The sequence below is a fragment of the Schistocerca cancellata genome, unplaced genomic scaffold (assembly GCF_023864275.1).
Source record: "Schistocerca cancellata isolate TAMUIC-IGC-003103 unplaced genomic scaffold, iqSchCanc2.1 HiC_scaffold_68, whole genome shotgun sequence".
Classification (NCBI taxonomy): Eukaryota; Metazoa; Arthropoda; class Insecta; order Orthoptera; family Acrididae; genus Schistocerca; species Schistocerca cancellata.
Genome location: NW_026046131.1, coordinates 1 through 7500, shown reverse-complemented (window position 1 = coordinate 7500; position 7500 = coordinate 1). Strand labels below are relative to the sequence as shown.

At 52.9% G+C, this 7500-nt stretch overlaps 1 non-coding gene across 1 annotated transcript; it reads left to right on the top strand.

Moving 5' to 3' along the window:
• The first annotated feature begins 5141 nt into the window (after positions 1–5141).
• Positions 5142–7050, top strand: LOC126111411 (small subunit ribosomal RNA). The gene has a single exon (XR_007524145.1). It is a non-coding gene; the product is annotated as a small subunit ribosomal RNA (ribosomal RNA).
• The last annotated feature ends 450 nt before the right edge of the window (positions 7051–7500 follow it).

Here is a 7500-nt window from a genome sequence, read left to right as displayed (position 1 = left end):
AGGAAAATATTCAGAAGTGTTCGTGCGTGAATAACGCATGGGCAACGATTCGCGCGCGCCCTCTGGTCCTGACATCAACGTCCACAATAAACAGACCATACCGCCCTCTATGGGACGACGCTGACACCGCCACCCACAGACACAACACAGCCATCTATGAGAATGTGACCAAACTACATTGCCGTCTGGCCCAGAAACGACACCTCCATCTACAGGAATCCAACGGAACTACACCAACCATACTGCCAAACCACAGCATCGCCATCTATGACAATGTGACGAAACCACATGCAATAGCCCCATCTACGCGAATCGGACGACACTACGTCCACCATGTCGCGCGCAACACGAAAACTAAATACCGCCATCTGCAAGTCTCCCGAAACATGACCTGCTGCACCGACGATACCGCCATCTATGAGACGCCACCCCGACTACGACATCGCTAGGTCCCACAGTACCCATTTTCCGACGCCACCCACAAAGCCTGCATAATCTGTCCACCACAGGAACCCGAACGCCAGTGCCTGCGTCGCACGAAGTAGTCAACCGACAATCACTCCACCCGCACCCGCACGTGCCCCACCCCAACCGCCGAAATCGCAACTCCAGCGGATGAACGGCGGACTCTTCCCGCACTCGTACGTTGCAATCCACCCCTATATCTTGCGTTTCACGAAGAGTTATATCCAATATGCCAAATTCCCGCTGTCCCTATACATGCTGTAAGTCTGTGCACACAATATGAACCACACATCAGCGAGACACTCTATCACACATTACTCTCTGCCTGTAACAGACACAGATACAATATGTAAGCACCAGCATGGACCAACGTCCGGTGCATCCTCTCCGCCACAGTACACCATCCACACTATGATAACCACACCAGGGGGTCCAATTCTAAAATAGAATATCCCACCCGTCCGACATCCACAATTGCTCAGATAAGCCACCAACACCCACACATGTCCTACACAGGGGTGCACCCAACACCACCACACTGCCTCCTGTTACGGCACAGAAACAATGGCAGGAATGAATCACACAGGTCTGCCGCTCCCTTGCCGCAACCACAGACGCGGCGCGCCTCCAGTCACGAGCGAAAAGCGCATCCTGACGAGACATAACTGCTGTGACATACTGAAGCTGCCTCAGACATTCACTTACAATGATCACTACCAACGAACCTCGGCCCCCCCCCCCCCAACACACTCTCTTACCACGTTGTGTACTGTAATCCAACCCATTTCGCACCTTAACCTAACCCATTTTGCACCTTAACTTAACCAAATTCGTAACGCAATTTGTACCGCAATGTAACGCAATGTGTACCGCAATGTAACGCAATGTGTACCGCAATGTAACGCAATGTGTACCGCAATGTACCGCAATGTGTACCGCAATGTACCGCAATGTGTACCGCAATGTGTAACGCAATGTGTAACGCAATGTGTACCGCAATGTGTACCGCAATGTGTAACGCAATGTGTACCGCAATGTGTAACGCAATGTGTACCGCAATGTGTAACGCAATGTGTACCGCAATGTAACGCAATCTGTACCGCAATGTAACGCAATTTGTACCGCAATGTAACGCAATTTGTACCGCAATGTAACGCAATTTGTACCGCAATGTAACGCAATTTGTACCGCAATGTAACGCAATTTGTACCGCAATGTAACGCAATTTGTACCGCAATGTAACGCAATTTGTACCGCAATGTAACGCAATTTGTACCGCAATGTAACGCAATTTGTACCGCAATGTAACGCAATTTGTACCGCAATGTAACGCAATTTGTACCGCAATGTAACGCAATTTCTACCTTAACCTAACCCACGTTGTGCCTTAACCTAACCCACGTTGTGCCTTAACCTAACCACGTTGTGCCTTAACCTAACCCACGTTGTGCCTTAACCTAACCCACGTTGTGCCTTAACCTAACCCACGTTGTGCCTTAACCTAACCCACGTTGTGCCTTAACCTAACCCACGTTGTGCCTTAACCTAACCCACGTTGTGCCTTAACCTAACCCACGTTGTGCCTTAACCTAACCCACGTTGTGCCTTAACCTAACCCACGTTGTGCCTTAACCTAACCCACGTTGTGCCTTAACCTAACCCACGTTGTGCCTTAACCTAACCCACGTTGTGCCTTAACCTAACCCACGTTGTGCCTTAACCTAACCCAAGTTGTGCCTTAACCTAACCCAAGTTGTGCCTTAACCTAACCCAAGTTGTGCCTTAACCTAACCCAAGTTGTGCCTTAACCTAACCCAAGTTGTGCCTTAACCTAACCCAAGTTGTGCCTTAACCTAACCCAAGTTGTGCCTTAACCTAACCCAAGTTGTGCCTTAACCTAACCCAAGTTGTGCCTTAACCTAACCCACGTTGTGCCTTAACCTAACCCAAGTTGTGCCTTAACCTAACCCACGTTGTGCCTTAACCTAACCCACGTTGTGCCTTAACCTAACCCACGTTGTGCCTTAACCTAACCCCACGTTGTGCCTTAACCTAACCCACGTTGTGCCTTAACCTAACCCCACGTTGTGCCTTAACCTAACCCACGTTGTGCCTTAACCTAACCCACGTTGTGCCTTAACCTAACCCACGTTGTGCCTTAACCTAACCCACGTTGTGCCTTAACCTAACCCACGTTGTGCCTTAACCTAACCCACGTTGTGCCTTAACCTAACCCACGTTGTGCCTTAACCTAACCCACGTTGTGCCTTAACCTAACCCACGTTGTGCCTTAACCTAACCCACGTTGTGCCTTAACCTAACCCACGTTGTGCCTTAACCTAACCCACGTTGTGCCTTAACCTAACCCAAGTTGTGCCTTAACCTAACCCAAGTTGTGCCTTAACCTAACCCAAGTTGTGCCTTAACCTAACCCAAGTTGTGCCTTAACCTAACCCAAGTTGTGCCTTAACCTAACCCAAGTTGTGCCTTAACCTAACCCAAGTTGTGCCTTAACCTAACCCAAGTTGTGCCTTAACCTAACCCACGTTGTGCCTTAACCTAACCCACGTTGTGCCTTAACCTAACCCACGTTGTGCCTTAACCTAACCCACGTTGTGCCTTAACCTAACCCACGTTGTGCCTTAACCTAACCCACGTTGTGCCTTAACCTAACCCACGTTGTGCCTTAACCTAACCCACGTTGTGCCTTAACCTAACCCACGTTGTGCCTTAACCTAACCCACGTTGTGCCTTAACCTAACCCACGTTGTGCCTTAACCTAACCCACGTTGTGCCTTAACCTAACCCACGTTGTGCCTTAACCTAACCCACGTTGTGCCTTAACCTAACCCACGTTGTGCCTTAACCTAACCCAAGTTGTGCCTTAACCTAACCCACGTTGTGCCTTAACCTAACCCAAGTTGTGCCTTAACCTGCTCTGTAATTGGCATATGACACGTTACATTAATCCAGTGTTGTCTAACCACAACCCTCTGAATATAGTTCGCTACTCGCACCGCCCACCCTCTTGTGTATCGTTTCATGTTCAACACTTCGCAAGTGTTGCTTACTTTTTACATGCTCCCGCTGTACACTGTAATGTGGACGACTGCAGGATGTACATCGCCCCCACCCTCCCCCCTGCCTTCGCACGCTGGTCGTTCAGGTGCTTGCGTGTTCAATGCCCTTCGCAGCTGTTCACTGGCATTCGCATGTCGAAGCGCTCAGTCTACGTCGTGGTACGGCCTGTGTCCACTGTCCGCTGATGTCGTAAGCTTAACCCTCACATTGTACTGCACATAGGTCCGTATGTACTGCATGATACGCTGTGGCACATGTGTGACCGTACAACGACTGCGCCCAACAACAGCGAACCATACGGTCCAAATGTTGTGCACTCAGCCACGTGCCGTCTCCCCATAACAGCTACATTGCAGTGTGGTACGCCATAGAGACGTGTGGGATTAACGGACGCCCTGGATGGCGATCAGCATGAGCCGTCTGTTGATGTAGTGGCGCGTGTATTCAAACGTAGTCGTCTCTTCTCACACAGTGTGATAGCATGGTGCACCGCGTTCCACATCTGCGACATGGTACAGATGCTGGTTGACAGTCGGTCTCGTAATGGACATCGCATACGTAGGGGGCCACCTCCCACGTGTTCTCTAGTCGTGCACATTTTGTTGCGTGTATGTGGGCAGACGTAGTGTGTCGTGACACCTAACAGACAGGTATGCAATAATCGTTGCATTTGCAAACTGGGATGGACGTCTACGTTTGCTGGTGACGTTACGCAAATGAACAACTGGTAAACCCATTGTGGTGCGGTTGTTGTTGCTGGAGGTAAATCAGTAAGGGCAAATCTGTGTGTGAAGCGATACGCGGCGGTGGCTGGGTGGGACCGTCCCCGGCCGGTGAGGGGGGGCCGCCCGGCGTGCTGGCCGCGCGGTGCGTGGGCGCACGCGCTACAGCCGGCTGGTGGGGGCGCCCAGTGGCAGGCGCGCCGGCCGACGGACGCGGCAGGCGGCGCAGCTGCGCGCCGGGGCACCCTGCGCGCGGCGCCGGGCGGCCAAAGTGGGTCCTCGCGGGCCCGGTGCGAAGCGCGGTGGACATCTGCAGTGTGCTGGTCCGACTGAGGACTGTGTGCGTTGAGGATGCGCCGCCGCCCGGCACTCGGCGCCGCGACGCCGTCTGCTGCTCGGTCGCCCCAGCGGTTCTCGCTGGTGGTTTGTATCGCAGTTGTGCAGGACGTGTTGGCACGTGCGCTGTGCTGGGAGAGTTCGCTTCGGCACCCACGTGGGGCCTTTGCCCTTCTGTGGCGCTGGCGTTGGAGCTGCCGGTCACCGTAGGTGGCGCGTGTTGTCTCCCGCCGGCAATGCCACGACAGCACGCTCCCGGGCCTCTGTCGGCAGCGGCAAGCTCAGTTGGGAGCACGGGTGGTCGCACCTAAAGCGTCTACTCGCCTAACTCCGGGCGATTGCGCCTCTCTCGAACCCGACCAAGTACTTAGGACGGCGCTGCGCGCCGCCGGGACCTGAGAGGGTTTCGAGGTGTATTGTGCAGGGGAGCTCAGCCTCCTCCTGTTTGCAGAATAATTGAGCGGACGCTTGCGTGTTCGCGCGGGCCCCTGGGACACACTCCCGGGCGGCCGGCTGCTCAGCTCTAGTTGACGCAGCTCCCTGGTTGATCCTGCCAGTAGTCATATGCTTGTCTCAAAGATTAAGCCATGCATGTCTCAGTACAAGCCGCATTAAGGTGAAACCGCGAATGGCTCATTAAATCAGTTATGGTTCCTTAGATCGTACCCACGTTACTTGGATAACTGTGGTAATTCTAGAGCTAATACATGCAAACAGAGTCCCGACCAGAGATGGAAGGGACGCTTTTATTAGATCAAAACCAATCGGTCGGCTCGTCCGGTCCGTTTGCCTTGGTGACTCTGAATAACTTTGGGGCTGATCGCACGGTCCTCGTACCGGCGACGCATCTTTCAAATGTCTGCCTTATCAACTGTCGATGGTAGGTTCTGCGCCTACCATGGTTGTAACGGGTAACGGGGAATCAGGGTTCGATTCCGGAGAGGGAGCCTGAGAAACGGCTACCACATCCAAGGAAGGCAGCAGGCGCGCAAATTACCCACTCCCGGCACGGGGAGGTAGTGACGAAAAATAACGATACGGGACTCATCCGAGGCCCGTAATCGGAATGAGTACACTTTAAATCCTTTAACGAGTATCTATTGGAGGGCAAGTCTGGTGCCAGCAGCCGCGGTAATTCCAGCTCCAATAGCGTATATTAAAGTTGTTGCGGTTAAAAAGCTCGTAGTTGGATTTGTGTCCCACGCTGTTGGTTCACCGCCCGTCGGTGTTTAACTGGCATGTATCGTGGGACGTCCTGCCGGTGGGGCGAGCCGAAGGCGTGCGACCGCCTCGTGCGTGTTCGTGCGTCCCGAGGCGGACCCCGTTGAAATCCTACCAAGGTGCTCTTTATTGAGTGTCTGGGTGGGCCGGCACGTTTACTTTGAACAAATTAGAGTGCTTAAAGCAGGCAAGCCCGCCTGAATACTGTGTGCATGGAATAATGGAATAGGACCTCGGTTCTATTTTGTTGGTTTTCGGAACCCGAGGTAATGATTAATAGGGACAGGCGGGGGCATTCGTATTGCGACGTTAGAGGTGAAATTCTTGGATCGTCGCAAGACGAACAGAAGCGAAAGCATTTGCCAAGTATGTTTTCATTAATCAAGAACGAAAGTTAGAGGTTCGAAGGCGATCAGATACCGCCCTAGTTCTAACCATAAACGATGCCAGCCAGCGATCCGCCGCAGTTCCTCCGATGACTCGGCGGGCAGCCTCCGGGAAACCAAAGCTTTTGGGTTCCGGGGGAAGTATGGTTGCAAAGCTGAAACTTAAAGGAATTGACGGAAGGGCACCACCAGGAGTGGAGCCTGCGGCTTAATTTGACTCAACACGGGAAACCTCACCAGGCCCGGACACCGGAAGGATTGACAGATTGATAGCTCTTTCTTGATTCGGTGGGTGGTGGTGCATGGCCGTTCTTAGTTGGTGGAGCGATTTGTCTGGTTAATTCCGATAACGAACGAGACTCTAGCCTGCTAACTAGTCGCGTGACATCCTTCGTGCTGTCAGCGATTACTTTTCTTCTTAGAGGGACAGGCGGCTTCTAGCCGCACGAGATTGAGCAATAACAGGTCTGTGATGCCCTTAGATGTTCTGGGCCGCACGCGCGCTACACTGAAGGAATCAGCGTGTCTTCCTAGGCCGAAAGGTCGGGGTAACCCGCTGAACCTCCTTCGTGCTAGGGATTGGGGCTTGCAATTGTTCCCCATGAACGAGGAATTCCCAGTAAGCGCGAGTCATAAGCTCGCGTTGATTACGTCCCTGCCCTTTGTACACACCGCCCGTCGCTACTACCGATTGAATGATTTAGTGAGGTCTTCGGACTGGTACGCGGCATCGACTCTGTCGTTGCCGATGCTACCGGAAAGATGACCAAACTTGATCATTTAGAGGAAGTAAAAGTCGTAACAAGGTTTCCGTAGGTGAACCTGCGGAAGGATCATTACCGACTAGACTGCATGTCTTTCGATGTGCGTGTCGTGTCGCGCAACACGCTACCTGTACGGCAGCAGCCGTGCGCCGCGTGCGGAACCACGCGTGCCTCTCAAAACTAACTGAAAAATGTTGTGTGGTACGAGCGCTGAAGCTCTGGAGCGGCTGGCCTGCGGCACCTGGCGCCTGGCGCCGGTTTTGAATGACTTTCGCCCGAGTGCCTGTCCGCTCCGGTGTGGAGCCGTACGACGCCCATCGGCCGTGAGGCCGTTGGACACAGAACGCTGGAACAGGGGCCGTCAAACGCCTCAGTCCCGCCTATGCAACTGTTTTGAAAGAGACAGTGGAAACTAAACAAAAAAGATCACCCAGGACGGTGGATCACTCGGCTCGTGGGTCGATGAAGAACGCAGCAAATTGCGCGTCGACATGTGAACTGCAGGACACATGAACATCGACGTTT